Raw genomic sequence first — 19719 nt, 5'->3', positions numbered from 1 at the left:
TCATCTTTTGTCCGAGTTTTAGTATATTATGGTTTTATATGAACTTTGATTTCATGTTAAGGGATTTAACTGGGTAGGATGTAACTGTGTTGGTGCATTTTGTTAGATATGTGCAAATTATGTCAACTGATTTGTCTGGTAAGCTGTAGAGGGTGATATTGATAAACTACGCTAGATTGAAAGTTAAGTTAAGCATGTTAACTCCGTTATGACTGTAAAGATGTTAACTCAGTAGACGTGTAACAATTGCTAGTGCGTAAATCCTGTTAAGCGTGTTAACTTGGTGAAGTATGTTAACTACATGTTCTTCCTATCGAGCATGAATTGTATGAAGACGATTAACTGTTTACGTGATGTATGATTCTGTATATGATTGTATGATACTGAATGCAACTGTATAATCCTGCATGAATGAACGATCTATGTGATATCATCCTGCATATAATAAGCACACAAAACACAGTTGCTTGAATGTCAATGATTTGTAAACCCTAATTTGATGCAAACACTTACATCGTATCATATGCAACATATCCTAGGTCGTGTGTAACGGACTTAGACGTTTGATAAACCCTAGAGCATAGCATACCGAGCAAACCAAGGTGAGTTCACACAGCCAAGGCATGGGGTTCCCAGGGTGGGAATGGGATTGGATTACTTGATTGTACGTACTCAGTTGATAGAACCTAACGATAAGGATACGACTAGACTAGTAACACTTATTGAACTGATCTTCGCACACCTGCCAAGGGTTGGCCGCGATATTATGACTGACTTCGCACACCTGCCTTTGGAAGGCCGCGAACTGTAATTTGCTAATCTTCGCACACCTGCCTGGTAGGCCGCGATACAGGTAAACCTAGTCTAGAATACTCGGGATGAACATCCCCTAATATCTTCGCATACCTGCCTGGGAGGCCGCGATGGAAACTAATACGATACATGACATAACGAACGAACATACTACTACTCACACTAAACTATTACTGAACTGTTAACTGTGAACTCGCTCAACTAGTTGTTGATCCTCTGTTACATGCCTTCCAGGTCGTTAGATACACGGGGCTTGCACAGGGAGGAGCAGGTTGTTGTGGAGCATGGATCGTGGATGTTTTGCTAAACTTTATAACACTTAAACTTATTACATACTTTGGGTTTCATGATTATGCTTCCGCTACTTAAAAACTATGATTATATTTTGATCATCTATCGTATTGAATGATTGGTTTATATTTATGATACTTGATATTAATTACATGTTCAATATGATTGGTGGCTTGATCCTGGTCAGTCACGCTCCCAAGCGGTGGTACTCCGCGTGTGGATTTTGGGGGTGTGACACATGAGGACCAAAGATGACAGACTTCCAACAACCTGTGCTTTGTTGAGCAAGGATGTGACCCATCCTCCTCTGCCAGATCTTGTACTCATTTCTTTTTACCATAGGTGGTTTAAAGAGAGAACCAATGTTGTTTTTATCGTCCTGAGATTGTGACGTCATTCTTGTTGTTTTACAGGTACTGAGAAATCAACTTTAGTGGTGATTAATCCTTACTCTGTTTTTCAACGACGAACAAACGATCAGTATCAACTGTTTTGAGCTGAACTATTTACGTCAAAATGATTGTTAAATCAAATTTGACTGTCCAAGCTCTGATACCAATTGTTGGATCTGAGTTTCTTTTTGATTGTATTTTGTGTTTGAAGTTAAGATGAAAAATGGATGAGTTGTGCAGCGGTATTAAAATGAAAACAAACTTTGCATACAATCAAATGAGAGTAATACTTTAATCAAACATCTTTTACACAATGAACCGAATGATTGAATTTAATTTCAACAACGATTACAAAGATAGATGTATGAATGCAAACTCCCCCTCAGCCCGAGCTCAGTAGTTTGTTCGTGCAAAGAAGACGAATGATGTAAAGAGCTAATAGAACAGTACAAAGTACTGAACTATTTATAGGCACTTGCAAACTACTGAGCATCTTTGCTGACGTCACCATGAAAGTGACATCTAACCTCCTAACAAACTCTAACCTCTGATCTATACAGACACTGCTTGTGTTAACTACTGCTAATACATTCTATTACAAAACAGACTTTAGAACAGTTGCTGCAACCTTCTACTGCTGTGAACCCAGCAGCACTAGTCCGGATCAGCAGTGCTTGACTCAAGGCAGTAGATTGAATCAGCAGGACTTTAGTCTTCCATCAGATCTTTAGTTGAGCAGCAGTTATGAGTCAGCTGTTTGGTAAGATCAGCAGATAGGAGGTCATCAGTAGTTGTAATCACCTTCAAGGAGAGAGATTTGTATATCAGCATCTGCTTATTCAGAATCCACTGTTCTGATCCAGTTTTGGCTTTAATTATCTGTTCCTCTGATAGGGTTCAATCCCAACATGAAGTTATCCAAATAAGGTTTGCAGACCCTATTCATCAAGTCCATGAAAACAGCAGGAGCATTAGTCAAACCGAATGGCATGACTGTGAACTCATAATGCCCATAGCGAGTGCGGAACGCTGTCTTGGGAATATCTTCTTCATGCACACGGAGTTGATGGTATCCAGATCGCAGATCAATCTTTGAAAAATAAGAAGCGCCTTGCAATTGATCGAAAAGATCATCAATGCGAGGTAGGGGATATCGATTCTTGATGGTAAGCTTGTTAAGCTCACGATAATCGATACACATCCTAAAAGATCCATCCTTCTTCTTGACAAAAAGAACGGGAGCACCCTAAGGTGAAAAGCTAGGACGGATAAAACCTTTGTCGGAGAGTTCCTGTAGCTGCTTAGATAACTCTTGCATCTCAGACGGTGCAAGACGATATGGAGCTCTGGCAATGGGATTTGCACCAGGTACGAGATCAATACGGAACTCGACTTGGCGTGCTGGGGGTAGACCGGGTAACTCTTCAGGAAATACTTCAGAATAATCCCGAACAACAGGAATATCTTGAATAGATTTACCTTTGCCTTTATCTGCTGTAACATGTGCTAAGAAAGCCACATAGTTCTTCCGTAGATACTTCCGTGCTTTAAAACAAGACATGAGTTTGAGACCACCGGCAGGCTTCTCACCACGAACCTGCAGGATCTCGCCTGTCGACAGCGGCACACGAACAATCTTCTCAGAACAAACTATCTCTGCGCGATGCTTAGATAACCAATCCATACCCACTATAACGTCGAAGCTTCCAAGTTGCATTGGCGTGAGGTCAATAGGAAAAATATGGTCGTTAAGTTCAAATGGCAGTTGCGTAGAACAGAATTAAGAACAACGGGTTCACCACTGGCAACCTCTACTGTCAAAGGTTTACCTAGTTTCATTCTAGACACGCGAAGCATTGGCTCAAAAGACAATGACACAAAACTCTTGTCGGCACCCGAATAAAAAAGAACAGATGCAGGCTAATTAATAATAAAGAACGTACCGTTCACCACTTCATTGTCTGCTTGTGCCTCTTGAGCATTCATGTTGAAGACTCGCCCTCGAGCCTGAGCCTGATTCTGGTTTGCATTCTGGTTCTGGTTAGCTAGTCTTGGGCACCGGTTTCTGTAATGGGTCAGATCCCCACAGTTATAACAAGCACCTGGTGGGTATTGTGGTCGTGCAGCTTGACCTTGTTGCTGAGAAGGAGGCTGAGCAACTTGTTGAGCAGGGTTCTTAACTGCGCGATTTTGAGCAAACCGACAAACATCGGCAAGATGACCTGACTTCCCACAGTTAGTATAGAAACGGCACTGATGTTGCGGCTGATGGTGACTGTTGCATCGATTGCACAAAGGTGCACTTCCTGAATAGGGCTTCTTTGCTGGAGGTTGTGCGGGTTGGTTGGGAGCTGCCTGGTTAGCTTGGGCAGTGACAGCAAAATTTTGGGAAGCCTTACGCTTCCTTGACCCCCTTGAGGAACCAGAATCCTTTCCCTTCTTGTTTTGACCTTTCTTGCTATCTTCCTTGTCAGCCGGCTGTTTCTTGCCCTTGTCACCCTTCCTGTGTAATTTATTCTTTCGAATCTGCGACTCAGTCAGTGTCGCTGATAACTCGATTGCCTAACGGAGTGTGGTAGGGTTGCTACCAGTAATAACGTCTTGTACCGAGTCAGGCAGGCCGTCGATGTAGCTTTCGATAGCCTTATCGAGTGGGGTTACCATAGTTGGGCAAAGCAGAATCAACTCCTCAAACCTATCAGTATAAGCCCTGTGCTCGCCACTATCTTGCTTCAAAACATCAAATTCTTTCTCCAACGCTCGTTGTTCATGATGAGGACAAAACTCCCTCATCATAAGAGCTCTAAGTTCAACCCATGTCTGTGCTAGAGCAACGTTGGCACCACGGTCTCTCATTACCCCATTCCACCATGTAAGAGCCCTCTTCTGAAACACGCTCGAAGAAAACTCGACCTTGCGATTATCCGGACATTGAAGAAGCCCAGTTGCTCCCTCAGAACCACTAAACTTGAGTGGTTTAGCTGGGTTAAAATTCTTGAAATTGCATGGAGCATTGTTGTTGTTGTTGGCTTGGTTCCATTGAGCAAAGAGATTTGGGAATTGAGCAGCCATCTGCTATGCAATAATTTCTGCCAGCTCGGCAGTTGCTATCTGGTGTTCGCGTCGAGGAGGCATTCTAAAAGAGGAAAAACATGAAAGGAAACGAGTGAGATGATTGGATGAAGAGAACGAGATGAAGCAAAATCAACAAAAACAAAGATGGTGGTTATGCATCGCTAAGCAAACAAGCGACACACAATGTCTAATCAAAGTAAACGGGTCAAAAATAATGTATTGCGAAGACATGTTCGCCTATAAGTGAACACTCACCCCAAGAGTTCCCAGGTAAGAGTGACTGGTCCGATTATGTGGATTTGTACGAACACTCTAGCCTTAGACAGAAAACTCAGGGTACAGGCATTCACTCTTCCAGTTCGCACGTGTTCACAATATTAAAGCCCAAAACTTTGACGAGACTTTTGAAAATTCAAAAGGGTTCAAAACCATATAACAGAGGGTTCAAAACCTAGTAATCAATCATCCTAAAACAGATGATTAATTTTCGAAGCGGATTTGGAATCGAAATTCTCATTGTGGTTATCACCTAAGGATAGGTGAAGTGCATGTTTTAAAATCTAAACACAAGATAACTTGCGTTAGGGTCCTAGAAAGTTATAGTCTAGGTCAAAGCGTTACTAATAACCTAATTCCCTATAACCATTGGCTCTGATACCAACTCTTCTATCACACCCCGGCCGCGTATAACATGCAACCGCGGGGGAAACGCCGGGGAGTGTTGGGACAGAATTAATTGTTTCATAACCATGGAAATTAAAGTTTCATTTTTATTTATAACTGTTACATCGTTTCAAAACAGGAAATACAAAGTTCATAACATAATTAAACTAGTCTATCTTCATTTTTAGGCTTTAAGGCACAGGTCCGCCCTAGTGTCACCATTGTCATCCTACACAATATGTGACACCCCAGGAAAACCAGTGAACGATATAACCTACCTAGCTTCCTCAGTGAGTGCGTACCAAATTTCGGGACGGAATTTCTTCTAAGTTGGGGATAATGTGGCAACTCGTATTTCGAACCTATTTTTGTGTAACGTTACGTGATTATGTGAACTCTATTTGAATAACATGTTATACATGCTTTGTGGGAAATTGTGAATATTTGTTTATATGCTTGCATGACCCACTCGACTACACAAGCCCATTCGGGCCACACACATTCGACTCGAGACCATGAGGCGGCCCAAGTGAGGGTTCGGCCCATCCCCTAATCGTATACACTTTGAGATGTAGTAACTATCCCACACTTTTACCAAACATCCTCACACACACAAACCCTAGAACACGCTCTCTCTCTCTCGACTCGGAACCAAGGCAGCCGAACACCCCCTTTCCAACGAAGCTTTTGGGATTCGGACCATTCCTTTTCTCATCTCGGTTAGTAATATGTTTACCGATTACGTGTTTTATATGAATGCTTGTGTGATGGTGTTATTGTTAATCGGATCACATGATCGGTTAGGGTTTATACTAGTGACTCGGATCATATATTGTATGATATTATGAATGCATGATAATTGGATCGGAGGCTATTGTTATTGTTATTGTTCTTGTTGTAAAATGGTCCGATTATATGCTTGTTAACCGGCTGTGATGATTTTGTTTTGCAATTATGAATTAGGTTGCATGATAGTTATAACTTGGTTAATCACATGAATCCGACCATATGTTCTGCATGTTGGTAAATGATTGTTCTTGATGATGATTATGAACATGCTTGAATATGGGTTAATTGTTGATTTGATCTGTTTGCGAAACTGCCTAATCTGTTTGCTGATATTACGGAACTGATTGAGCTGATAATAAGGAAACTGTTACAAGCTGCTAGTCTCGACACGGGTTGCGAGTCGGGAACCCTTAGTCTCGACTCGAGACCACATTGCCAACACACAACAGCACAACTCGAGACCACGGTTGCGGGTCCTGTTGCGACTCGAGACCGTGTAGTCTCGACTAGACCATAATAACTCGAGACCGCCCTTGTTGCGACTTGAGACCCCGAAACCAGTACAACCCGAGACCGCTTAGTCTCGACTCGAGACCGTGAACACTTGCACATTATTATTGGACTTGCACTGTCACGAGCCCAACCGATTGGGCCGGATACTTGGACTTGTTTACGTGGCTGCTATTGGACTGCTATGAATACTTGTGTATGCCATGATTATATTTGCCACAATACGTGTAGAACCTATGCGCTATATTCGAATACGAACCTGACTTGTATGATAACCATGCTAGGACGTGGTTGATCACCCTATAGCTTACTCGAACTTTCTGTGTATCTGCCGAGCAAACCAAGGTGAGTTCACACAGCCAAGGCATGGGGTTCCCGGGTGGGAATGGGATTTGGTGAATTATTGTGCATACTCAGATAGTAGAACCTAACGATAAGATACGACTAGACTAGTAACACTTATTGAACTGATCTTCGCACACCTGCCAAGGGTTGGTCGCGATATTATGACTGACTTCGCACACCTGCCATAGGAAGGCCGCGAACTAAATGTACTAATCTTCGCACACCTGCCTGGGAGGCCGCGATACAAATAAACCTAGTCTAGAATACTTGGGAAAAACATCCCCTAATGTCTTCGCATACCTGCCTGGGAGGCCGCGATGGAAACTGATACAATATATGACATAACGAACGAACATACTACTACTCACACTATACTATTACTGAACTGTTAACTGTGAACTCGCTCAACTAGTTGTTGACTCTCTGTTGCATGCCTTGCAGGACCTTAGGTACTTATGGAGCTTGCACAAGGAGGAGCAGGTCGTTGTGGGCATGGATCATGAATGCTTGCTAAACACTTATGACATTTCATACATTATTACTTACGTTGGATTTTACTTACATGCTTCCGCTACTTAAACAAAGTTTGGTTTGAACATCAATCGTATTGAATTCGGTTTTATGAATTACTTTAACTATTATGCACTATGTTCGATATGATTGATGGCTTGATCCTGGTCATGTCACGCCTCCAAGCGGTGGTACTCCGCGGGTGGATTTTGGGGGTGTGACAGATTGGTATCAGAGCCATTGGTTATAGAGAACTTGGTTTTAATATGGGAAAACGTTTTTATTAAAACCAGACTATAACCAGAACAGTGCTCTCAACGATCCACAACGACGCTTCGCTCCACGTGCAAGACTCGACATCCTAGGTAATATGGTTTATGTTTATTGCCTACATGCTAGAACTATATAGAACTTTGCTCGTAGAATGCCTAGATCCACATGACCCTATTACATGAGAATACCTATGTGCTTACACTCTTCTGTCATCGCGCTTTACGCGAACCTCTCTCTTACCGATGTTATCTTTGCTATGAAGATCATGTCTGGACGAATTAACATGACACAAGCCCAGTTGACGGCTCTCATTAACGAACAAGTTGCTGCGGCATTTGCAGCCGCACAAGCAGGAGGTATATCCTGTAGTCATAACTCACACTAGGATCTTTACATCCTACACTCCTAGACCAACTCTTGTACTTAACTTTGCCCTATTCGTACACAATAGGTCAGCACGCACCACAACCAGTTTGCACTTTCAAGAACTTCATGGACTGTCGTCCAAGTACGTTTAGTGGCACGGAAGGAGCAGTGGGACTACTCCATTGGTTTGAGAAGCTCGAGTCAGTGTTCGAGATGTGTGAATGCCCTGAGGCTCACAGGGTCAAGTACGCCACTGGTACGTTGGAAGGAATCGCGCTAACCTAGTGGAACGCGCAAGTTCAGATTCTAGGGTTGGCAGCTGCTAACGCCACACCTTGGAACGATTTTAAGGAACTCATCAAACGAGAATACTGTACGCGGGATGACATCCACAAGTTGGAAGATGAGTTTTACCATCTGAAAATGACGGGGTCAGAAATTGAAGCCTACACGAAACGGTCGAACGAACTGGCCATCTTGTGTCCAACCATGGTGGACCCTCCAATCAAGCGTATCGAATTGTACCTCAAGGGTCTAGCCTCAGAGATTCAGAGCCATGTTACATCGGCAAACCTCGACAACATCCAAGACATTCAGCGTCTTGCTCATCGCCTTACGGATCAGGCGGTGGAACAGAACAAGCTGCCCAAATGCATCAGTGCTACCACTACTGCTGTCACTACTTCTGCTACTCCCAGTGACAACAAGAGAAAATGGGAGGGGGATTCCAGCAATGGATCAGTTTCTGTTCAGTCTCAAGCACAGCAGCGTAAGACAAATGACTACCAGAGTCCGAATCAGCAATCATCAGGCAGTCAGGGACAGGGTGGATATCGGGGAATTCACCCATGGTGTAGTAGGTGCAACAAACACCACAGTGGAAGATGTCGCAGGGAACGTTGTCAAAGATGCCTCAAGATGGGTCATGAAGCTAAAGACTGCAGGAGTGCGCGACCAGCAAATCAGAACCAGCAACTCCCACCGCCAGTTCCACAGAACCAGCAGCAGCAGCCACGGTGTGGAAACCGGGGATGTTTCCAGTGTAGGGCTGAAGGCCACTTCAAACGTGATTGCCCTCAATTGAACCAGAACCAGAATCGCAACAACAACAACCACCAGGGCAATGGGAACAACAACAATGGAGGAAACAACAACAACAACGGCAACGAAGCTCGAGGTCGTGCTTTCGTGCTTGGTCAGGGCGACGCAAGGAATGATCCCAATGTGGTTATGGGTAAGTTTCTTCTCGACGATATTTATGTTACTGTTTTGTTTGATTCGGGTGCTGATACAAGTTACATATCGCTAAAAGTCAGTAAATTGCTAAAACGTGCACTAACACTCTTAACCACCAAACATGTAGTAGAATTAGCAAATGGTAAGAGTTTAGAAGCCACGCAGGTAGTCAGGGGTTGCAATATTGTCTTAGCCGGTCAAGCTTTCTCCATCGACCTTATTCCCATAGTCTTGGGAAGCTTCGATATCGTTATAGGGATGGACTGGTTATCCCAACATCACGCAGAGATCTTGTGCAAAGCGAAGATTGTTCGCATCCCACGTTCTGGTCAGGAACCTCTCGAAGTTCAAGGCGACAAGAGTGGTGTTGTGGTTGGCATCATCTCCTTCTAGAAGGCTCAGAAGTGTTTACGGAAGGGTCACACTGCTATTTTGGCACTCGTTACTGATGCATCTGCGAAGGAAAAGAAGTTAGAGGACATTCCATTTGTACGCGACTTCCCTCAGGTGTTTCCTGAAGATTTACCTGGTCTACCACCTCATCGCCAGGTCGAGTTTCAAATCGAGCTAGCACCAAGAGCAGCACCCATAGCTCGAGCACCGTATCGTTTAGCTCCAACTGAACTGGAAGAACTGTCAAAGCAGCTACAAGAGCTCTTGGAAAAGGGCTTTATTCGTCCTAGCTCTTCGCCTTGGGGAGCTCCAGTGTTATTTGTGAAGAAGAAGGACGGTACATTCAGGATGTGCATAGACTACCGGGAACTCAACAAGGTGACGGTGAAGAACCGTTATCCTCTTCCACGTATAGACGACTTATTCGACCAGCTGCAAGGGTCGTGCTACTACTCCAAGATCGACTTGAGGTCAGGTTACCATCAGCTGAGAGTCCGCGAGGAGGACGTCTCCAAGACAGCATTTAGAACTCGCTACGATCCCTACGAGTTTCTTGTCATGCCATTCAGGTTAACGAACGCGCCTGCCGTATTTATGGATCTAATGAACAGAGTATGCAAACCGTATCTTGACAAGTTTGTGATTGTATTCATCGACGACATTCTGATCTACTCCAAGAGTCAGGAGGAACATGAGCAGCATCTGCGTCTTATCTTGGAACTCCTTTGAAAGGAACAGCTGTACGCCAAGTTCTCGAAATGTGACTTCTGGCTTCGTGAAGTCCATTTCCTAGGCCACGTGATAAACAAGGATGGGATTCATGTTGATCCATCCAAGGTAGATTCGATCAGGAACTGGCCTGCACCGCGTACACCAACGGAAATACGCCAATTCTTGGGTTTGGCGGGTTATTACAGGCGATTCATCAAAGACTTTTCGAAGATTGCTCAGCCGCTTACACTGCTGACACAGAAGGGTGTCACCTACCGTTGGGGCAACACTCAGGAAACTGCTTTTCAGCACCTAAAGGATAGACTTTGCAGTGCACCTATTCTCTCATTGCCAGAGGGCACAGACGACTTCGTGGTTTACTGTGATGCGTCCATCCAGGGTCTTGGATGTGTGTTAATGCAGCGCGACAAGGTCATTGCTTATGCTTCGCGCCAACTCAAGGTTCATGAACGGAACTACACGACGCACGATTTAGAGCTGGGAGCTGTTGTTTTTGCGCTTAAGATATGGCGACACTACCTGTACGGTACCAAGTGCACTATCTACACCGATCACAGGAGTCTCGAGCATATCTTCAAGCAGAAGGAATTGAACATGCGTCAACGTCGGTGGGTTGAACTACTGAACGATTACGAATGCGCCATCAAGTACCATCCAGGCAAAGCCAATGTTGTGGCTGATGCCCTCAGTCGAAAGGACACCCTACCTAAGCGCGTGCGAGCGCTACAGCTTACGATTCAGTCTAGTCTTCCTGCACAGATACGAGATGCTCAGGTAGAAGCATTGAAACCAGAAAACGTAAGGGCTGAAGCCTTACGCGGCTCAAGGCAACGATTAGAACAGAAGGAAGACGGTGCTTACTATGTAACGGGGCGTATTTGGGTCCCACTTTATGGCGGTCTACGCGAACTTGTGATGGACGAAGCGCACAAGTCTCGCTACTCGGTACATCCAGGGTCAGATAAAATGTACCACGACATCAGAACTACTTATTGGTGGCCTAGCATGAAGGCCCACATTGCCACTTATGTCGGAAAATGCTTGACCTGTGCAAGAGTCAAGGCAGAGTATCAGAAACCAGCAGGCTTACTTCAGCAACCAAAGATACCACAGTGGAAATGGGAGGAAATTTCCATGGATTTTGTTACAGGCCTGCCTAGATCTCAGCGTGGTAACGATACTATTTGGGTGATCGTGGATCGACTCACCAAGTCTGCTCATTTCCTGGCAATCAAAGAAACAGACAAGTTTTCCACACTAGCAGACATATACTTGAAGGAAGTAGTCTCCAGGCACGGGGTGCCCACCTCTATCATTTCGGATCGGGATGCACGATTCACGTCAGAACTATGGCAAGCGATGCACAAATCTTTTGGCTCACGGTTAGACATGAGCACAGCATATCATCCTCAGACGGATGGGCAGTCTGAGCGAACGATCCAGACTCTCGAAGACATGCTTCGGGCATGTGTTATTGATTTCGGCAACGGCTGGGAAAAGCACCTCCCTTTGGTGGAGTTCTCATACAATAACAGCTATCACACCAGCATACAAGCCGCTCCATTCGAGGCATTGTACGGGCGTAAATGCCGGTCACCTCTCTGTTGGGCAGAGGTGGGGGATAGTCAGATCACAGGCCCAGAGATTGTAGTGGACGCCACGGAAAAGATTGCACAGATACGACAACGCATGGCGGCAGTACGCGATCGTCAGAAAGCCTACGCGGATAAGCGTAGGAAGCCATTGGAATTTCAGGTCGGGGACCGGGTTTTACATAAAGTCTCACCCTGGAAGGGTGTGGTACGTTTTGGCAAACGGGGCAAACTAAATCCGCGGTACGTCGGACCATTCGAAATCATTGAGAAAATAGGCAAAGTGGCCTACAAGCTAAACCTACCAGCTGAACTCGGTGCAGTTCACAATGTCTTTCACGTGTCGAATCTGAAGAAGTGCCTGTCAGATGAGACCCTCATAGTTCCTTTTAATGAACTCACTATCGACGAGCGGTTGCAGTTCGTCGAGGAGCCAGTTGAAATCACGGACCGAGATGTTAAGGTCCTCAAAAACAAGAGAATCCCTCTTGTTCGAGTTCGTTGGAACTCCCGTCGTGGCCCAGAGTACACCTGGGAACGCGAAGACCAGATGACAGAAAAGTATCCCCAGTTATTCGGAACCAATACAACCACTACTGAGGCTGAAGCTACTACTGCGGAATTTCGGGACGAAATTCCAGATCAACGGGGGGAGGATGTGACACCCCAGGAAAACCAGTGAACGATATAACCTACCTAGCTTCCTCAGTGAGTGCGTACCAAATTTCGGGACGAAATTTCTTCTAAGTTGGGGATAATGTGGCAACTCGTATTTCGAACCTATTTTTGTGTAACGTTACGTGATTATGTGAACTCTATTTGAATAACATGTTATACGTGCTTTGTGGGAAATTGTGAATATTTGTTTATATGCTTGCATGACCCACTCGACTACACAAGCCTATTCGGGCCACACACATTCGACTCGAGACCATGAGGCGGCCCAAGTGAGGGTTCGGCCCATCCCCTAATCGTATACACTTTGAGATGTAGTAACTATCCCACACTTTTACCAAACATCCTCACACACACAAACCCTAGAACACGCTCTCTCTCTCTCTCTCGACTCGGAACCAAGGCAGCCGAACACCCCCTTTCCAACGAAGCTTTTGGGATTCGGATCATTCCTTTTCTCATCTCGGTTAGTAATATGTTTACCGATTACGTGTTTTATATGAATGCTTGTGTGATGGTGTTATTGTTAATCAGATCACATGATCGGTTAGGGTTTATACTAGTGACTCGGATCATATATTGTATGATATTAGGAATGCATGATAACCGGATCGGAGGCTATTGTTATTGTTATTGTTCTTGTTGTAAAATGGTCCGATTATATGCTTGTTAACCGGCTGTGATGATTTTGTTTTGCAATTATGAATTAGGTTGCATGATAGTTATAACTTGGTTAATCACATGAATCCGACCATATGTTCTGCATGTTGGTAAATGATTGTTCTTGATGATGATTATGAACATGCTTGAATATGGGTTAATTGTTGATTTGATCTGTTTGCGAAACTGCCTAATCTGTTTGCTGATATTACGGAACTGATTGAGCTGATAACAAGGAAACTGTTACAAGCTGCTAGTCTCGACACGGGTTGCGAGTCGGGAACCCTTAGTCTCGACTCGAGACCACATTGCCAACACACAACAGCACAACTCGAGACCACGGTTGCGGGTCCTGTTGCGACTCGAGACCGTGTAGTCTCGACTAGACCATAATAACTCGAGACCGCCCTTGTTGCGACTTGAGACCCCGAAACCAGTACAACCCGAGACCGCTTAGTCTCGACTCGAGATCGTTAGTCTCGACTCGAGACCGTGAACACTTGCACATTATTATTGGACTTGCACTGTCACGAGCCCAACCGATTGGGCCGGATACTTGGACTTGTTTACGTGGCTGCTATTGGACTGCTATGAATACTTGTGTATGCCATGATTATATTTGCCACAATACGTGTAGAACCTATGCGCTATATTCGAATACGAACCTGACTTGTATGATAACCATGCTAGGACGTGGTTGATCACCCTATAGCTTACTCGAACTTTCTGTGTATCTGTCGAGCAAACCAAGGTGAGTTCACACAGCCAAGGCATGGGGTTCCCGGGTGGGAATGGGATTTGGTGAATTATTGTGCATACTCAGATAGTAGAACCTAACGATAAGATACGACTAGACTAGTAACACTTATTGAACTGATCTTCGCACACCTGCCAAGGGTTGGTCGCGATATTATGACTGACTTCGCACACCTGCCATAGGAAGGCCGCGAACTAAATGTACTAATCTTCCCACACCTGCCTGGGAGGCCGCGATACAAATAAACCTAGTCTAGAATACTTGGGAAAAACATCCCCTAATGTCTTCGCATACCTGCCTGGGAGGCCGCGATGGAAACTGATACGATATATGACATAACGAACGAACATACTACTACTCACACTATACTATTACTGAACTGTTAACTGTGAACTCGCTCAACTAGTTGTTGACTCTCTGCTGCATGCATTGCAGGACCTTAGGTACTTATGGAGCTTGCACAAGGAGGAGCAGGTCGTTGTGGGCATGGATCATGAATGCTTGCTAAACACTTATGACATTTCATACATTATTACTTACGTTGGGTTTTACTTACATGCTTCCGCTACTTAAACAAAGTTTGGTTTGAACATCAATCGTATTGAATTCGGTTTTATGAATTACTTTAACTATTATGCACTATGGTCGATATGATTGATGGCTTGATCCTGGTCATGTCACGCCTCCAAGCGGTGGTACTCCGCGGGTGGATTTTGGGGGTGTGACACAATAGCTCCTGAAAACACATGTGAAAGTAGATACGTCAGCATAAAAATGCCTGTGAGATACATAGGTTTTGTGAAAATGGGATTCATGACTTGAGTTTAAAGAAAATGTTTAATAACAGTCAGTCATGAACCTTGTAAATTGTTATGTTTTGTAAATCGTTTGAAAAACGATAAGTTCAGATGATACGTATAAATAAAGTGTAAGGTTAAATGTATAACCTAGTAAAATGAATTTGTATAGGATAAGTTGTTTGTAAAAATAATGCCTTGTGAAGAATATGTTATTCGTGTAAAACGTAATATGTCTAAACAGAAATGATTTAGATAACGCCACGGTACGTAATATCATACAAGCATTTATATATAGGAAGTACCAGCGGCGTATCCACCATGTTTGTATCATATTACATATGCCACGTTACTCAAACCATTTACCCAAACCAACCACCTTGTAAATTGTTCATGTATAAATCAATTGTCAAGTGTCATTGTGTAAACCATAACGAAATGTCTATGTTCAATGTAAACCACCAAATGTGTATATCAATGTCAAAATGTTTATGTTTAATGTAGATCATGAAATGTGTACCCAAAATGTATCATGTATGGTAAGCGAAATGTATCAACTAAACCATATGTAAAATGCACAAAAAAACTAGGTATTGAAGTAAAACATGGTTTAAATCAACGTTATGTGTTTGTGGATCAAATGCATGCTATACTGATATAAACATTTATGCGGTGTTGTGAAATATGCATACATCCAAGCCTTGAGACTGTGGCGATAAACCCTTAAACAAATTAAAGGTTTACCTAAGTTATGTATATCGAATTCGGTCATTCCTTCCAATCCAATCAAACCCAGGATTTCAGGAACGGGAGTTGTCAAATCCTATGGTACCACTACCTACTAACGAACAGCGTGATCAATGTTAATGAATGTATTGTTCCATGTTAAACAACCCAAATGTCATACCAAAATGAAGGCATGTGATGTAAACAATTGTACTAAGTATGCACACAATGGGCATAAATAGCATGAAATGTAAGGTGAAACAATGTACTAAGTACGCACACAATGGGCATACATAGCATGAAATGTAATGTAAAGCAATGTACTAAGTACGCACACAATGGGCATACATAGCATGGAATGTAATGAAATCATGTACTATAATGTACTAATGAACATAGCAGATATATGATGTGGAAACATGGAAAGCATGAAAGTAACAAGTAGGCACATGTGTTTCACCCCAAAACGTTTGGAAAACAGTAAAAGAGGGGTTCAATGTACTCACCTGAGATTGCTTTGAAGTTCTTGTGTAATAATCACACAATGCTAGTGATCACGGAATATCAAACGGCACCTAATAGGTAGCTATGTTAATATACCGGACCAAAATCGGAAAGATCGGATAGTATGCGGGTTCGTAAACCAAACGAGTATGGAGACTCATGTAATATGGTTTAACAAAGCCTACATACTAAAATGAAAATTAACCTAAGTGCTTACGGCCCATTACGACCCGTTTAGGTAGCTTATGCTACGTTAACGCGTCGTTCGCGTAGAACGCGTTTGGAATGCCTAACATCGTGACCACAAGGTATAACCTCGGAAGGTTACAGCTATGGTCACCTAATGTGTTTGGTCGGATCCTAATGATCGACCAAATGGGTCGGGTTCGGAAGTATAAGCGATGGTTTAGATCGCTTACCTTACGACCCTATATAAGCACTATACTAAAAGTGACGAGCTAAGCATGTTAGAACATGCTTAACTAAGTTTAGAAAACAGGTTTGGCATCAAAACAAACGGCTTTGATGCTCATGAGTAGTTTGGTTACAAAATACGCAAGAATGCGCATTTTGGCCGAAACTACGACCCGTCACTGAGCCTAGATAACGTGGTAATCAGTAGGTATAGTCGCCATGGACTATAACCATCGTGATCACGCTCACGTTATGAAGTTCCGATGAACTTCGTGTTGACCATAGGCTGGTCAACGCAGAAAGTCAAACAAAACGTTGACTTTCGGACTCGAAAAGCGAATAAAAGAACGAAAGAACACTTACGAAGGGTCCCCGAAAGCTAATCTCAATGCAGGAGCTCAGGTATGAGAGCAAAGGCCTCAACTTAGAGCTTTAGATCAGATTTTTTGTGGGTTTTAGCCAAAGGGGGGGGGTATTTATAGGAAAAGTAAAGCCGTTAGGATCGTTTCTTGAATATCGTGCCACGATCCAAGCCGTACACTTGTCGCAAAGTTGTGGTGCCTTATTTTGCCCCCACCATAGGAATCCGACACGTGGCGTTGCCCTTTGGGTGATTCAAAGGCCAATGCAAGTGGATCAAACATTGAATCTGGTATGCATGTCTGATGAGGCCCGCGTCAGGATTCACACAAGGCTCAGGCGGGCCGCCTGGCCCTGTCTGATCCGCACAAACTTTCAGCAATTACAGTTTTAGTCCCTGTTACGTATTTAAGCCATTTACGACACTTCTAAGGCCCGTAAAGCCAACTTTAGGGCCCTAAAATGATGCCTAAACATTGTGGACATGAAACATGCCCAAAAATATGTCGGATGTTGGTTCGTTTGGCCGTACGATCGCGATGTTCGGTTAATTACGACGGAATGCGCATAAGCGCGAAAAACGATCCAAATGATGTGACGAATGGATTTTTCTCATGCCAAACACTAAGGCATAATATTATAATGCTTACATAAATTTTTGGATGTCCGGATGTATTCAGAACGTAAGTTATGCGCGAAAGTGCAAACGTGTGCACTTTTTGACACTTTTAGCCCCTGAATGATCCAAAAGTTTGTTTTAGCATACCAAACCCCTCAAAGCCTATTTCTAAGCTATGTAAAGAATATTTATGGTATGTTTAACTTATGGACATGTTCCGGAATGTTCGTTACAGTTCGAATTGGCATACTTTCGCAGTTTGTCAAATTTAGTCCCTGTAAGCGAATTAACTTGTTTTTGCCATACCAAAGCCTTCAAAACTTATTTCTAAGTTATGTAAAGGTTATTTAAGGTATGTTGAGTATATGTTGATATTCCAGAATATTTGTCGCATTAAACTGAGTACGTTTATGCACCAGTTAGCGTATAACTCTCTAGAAAGCGATGTAGAGTTTGAAATTGAACAAAAGTCAAAACATGAAAAAAGTCAAAACTAGGGCTAGGCCCAGTAACAAGAAAACTAGGGCTAGGCCCAATAACAATGAAACGTGGGATAAGCCCAATGACATAGGTTCGAAGTCGTTCGCATATAATTCAATACGTATAGAATACATGAATACATATAACAATCGAGCGAGTAAACTATCAACGCTCTAAAATACAAAGTTGTTCCAAAGATGACAAACGAGAACATAATAAAGAATTCAAGATGAACAACTTGTACGAGGTCCGAAAGACCTAGTGTCTAACGAGATTAGTACACATGTAGGTTACTGACACGTACGGACGCTCACTTCGATATCATATTACACGGAACGCATATTTGTGAGTTCATGTCCCTCCTTTCACTGTTTTCAATGTTTTGTTTTTAAAAACATCGAGGGGAAATACATGCTAAAACTATTGGTATGTTAGTTACGGAGTAGATGACATGATCAATGTGCATAAGTAGGGAAACTACATTAGTAACCATTAATCACTTAGTGACCAAGGTGGAAAAGGTGTAGATCTATTGGGCTTGAGGCACGCCCCACTCCTGGTTGGTATACCCTGGAGTGCTTTTGTGATCCCAATGATGACAAAGTGTTCTCGGTTTGGTTATTTGCTTATGGTGCATTATGTCAGGGGGCTCGCTACCCACTGATAGATCCTTAACAGACTCCATGATTGAATCAGAATATACCATGATTACAAGATAACATTTATGAGATTTCACATGATAACAAATACTGCATGAACTCGCTCAACTTTTTGTTGACTTTTTAAAACTACATGTATTTCAGGAAACAGGCCTTGAGCCGGTGATTCACTATGGGATTTGGGAAAACAAATGACAACGATGGCCACTTTTGGAGGGTTTGTCTTTTATATCCCAACTTCGTATGGGTATATAGGGGACAAAACCTCATTATGTTTTATGTCAAAAACTAACTTTTGTTATGTGTAAATAACTTAGAACTATGCTATGTCAAACGTTGTTGAAACTTGGAAACTATGTTGAAAACTTGTAATCTTTTGTTGAAAACTATATATCTATGGCATCGTTGTTGGTTCATTTTGTTAATACATTTGGATGCAATGATTACCTTTCTTACGTCACACACAATACGCTTCCGCTACTAGCAGGGTGTGACATACATGATGTATTCCATGTATGCAATCTCAAGAAATGCTTAGCAGACGAATCATTGGTAATACCTCTTCAGGACATAGAGGTAAATGAAAAACTTAAGTTTGTAGAGACCTATTCAGATTGAAGATAGAAAAATCAAAAATCTCAAACACAAGAGATTAGTTCCGGTCAAAATGAAATGGGATTCAAGAAGAGGACCAGAATACACATGGGAGCTCGAGTCAGAAATGTAAATGAAATATCCACACCTATTCCAATGAATCTCGAGGACGAGATTTATAACAAGGTGGGGATGATATAACAACCCCTGAAAAATGCCCAAAATACACCCCGTATATAAGAACTAGACCCGTATAACCTTAGTTTTTATAAAAATCAAATAAAAGATAAAATATGTGTTGCTTGCGTGCCGCGACCACCCTGGTCGTGCGAGTCGCGGGGCGCGAGACCCCTTGCTTGCCGGACACACATTGTCGACACGTGTCCAACGCGTGCCAAGTCTATAGTGGTGAGAAGGCCACCCTAGCCGTAGCTAGGGGTCTCACACGGGGCGCGAAGGAACCAGAGCCGAGGCTGGCGGGGTGCGAGCCAACC

Source organism: Helianthus annuus, chromosome 2 (assembly GCF_002127325.2).
Source record: "Helianthus annuus cultivar XRQ/B chromosome 2, HanXRQr2.0-SUNRISE, whole genome shotgun sequence".
Classification (NCBI taxonomy): Eukaryota; Viridiplantae; Streptophyta; class Magnoliopsida; order Asterales; family Asteraceae; genus Helianthus; species Helianthus annuus.
The sequence above is the reverse complement of the archived record's forward strand: the minus strand, read 5'-3'. Positions refer to the sequence as shown.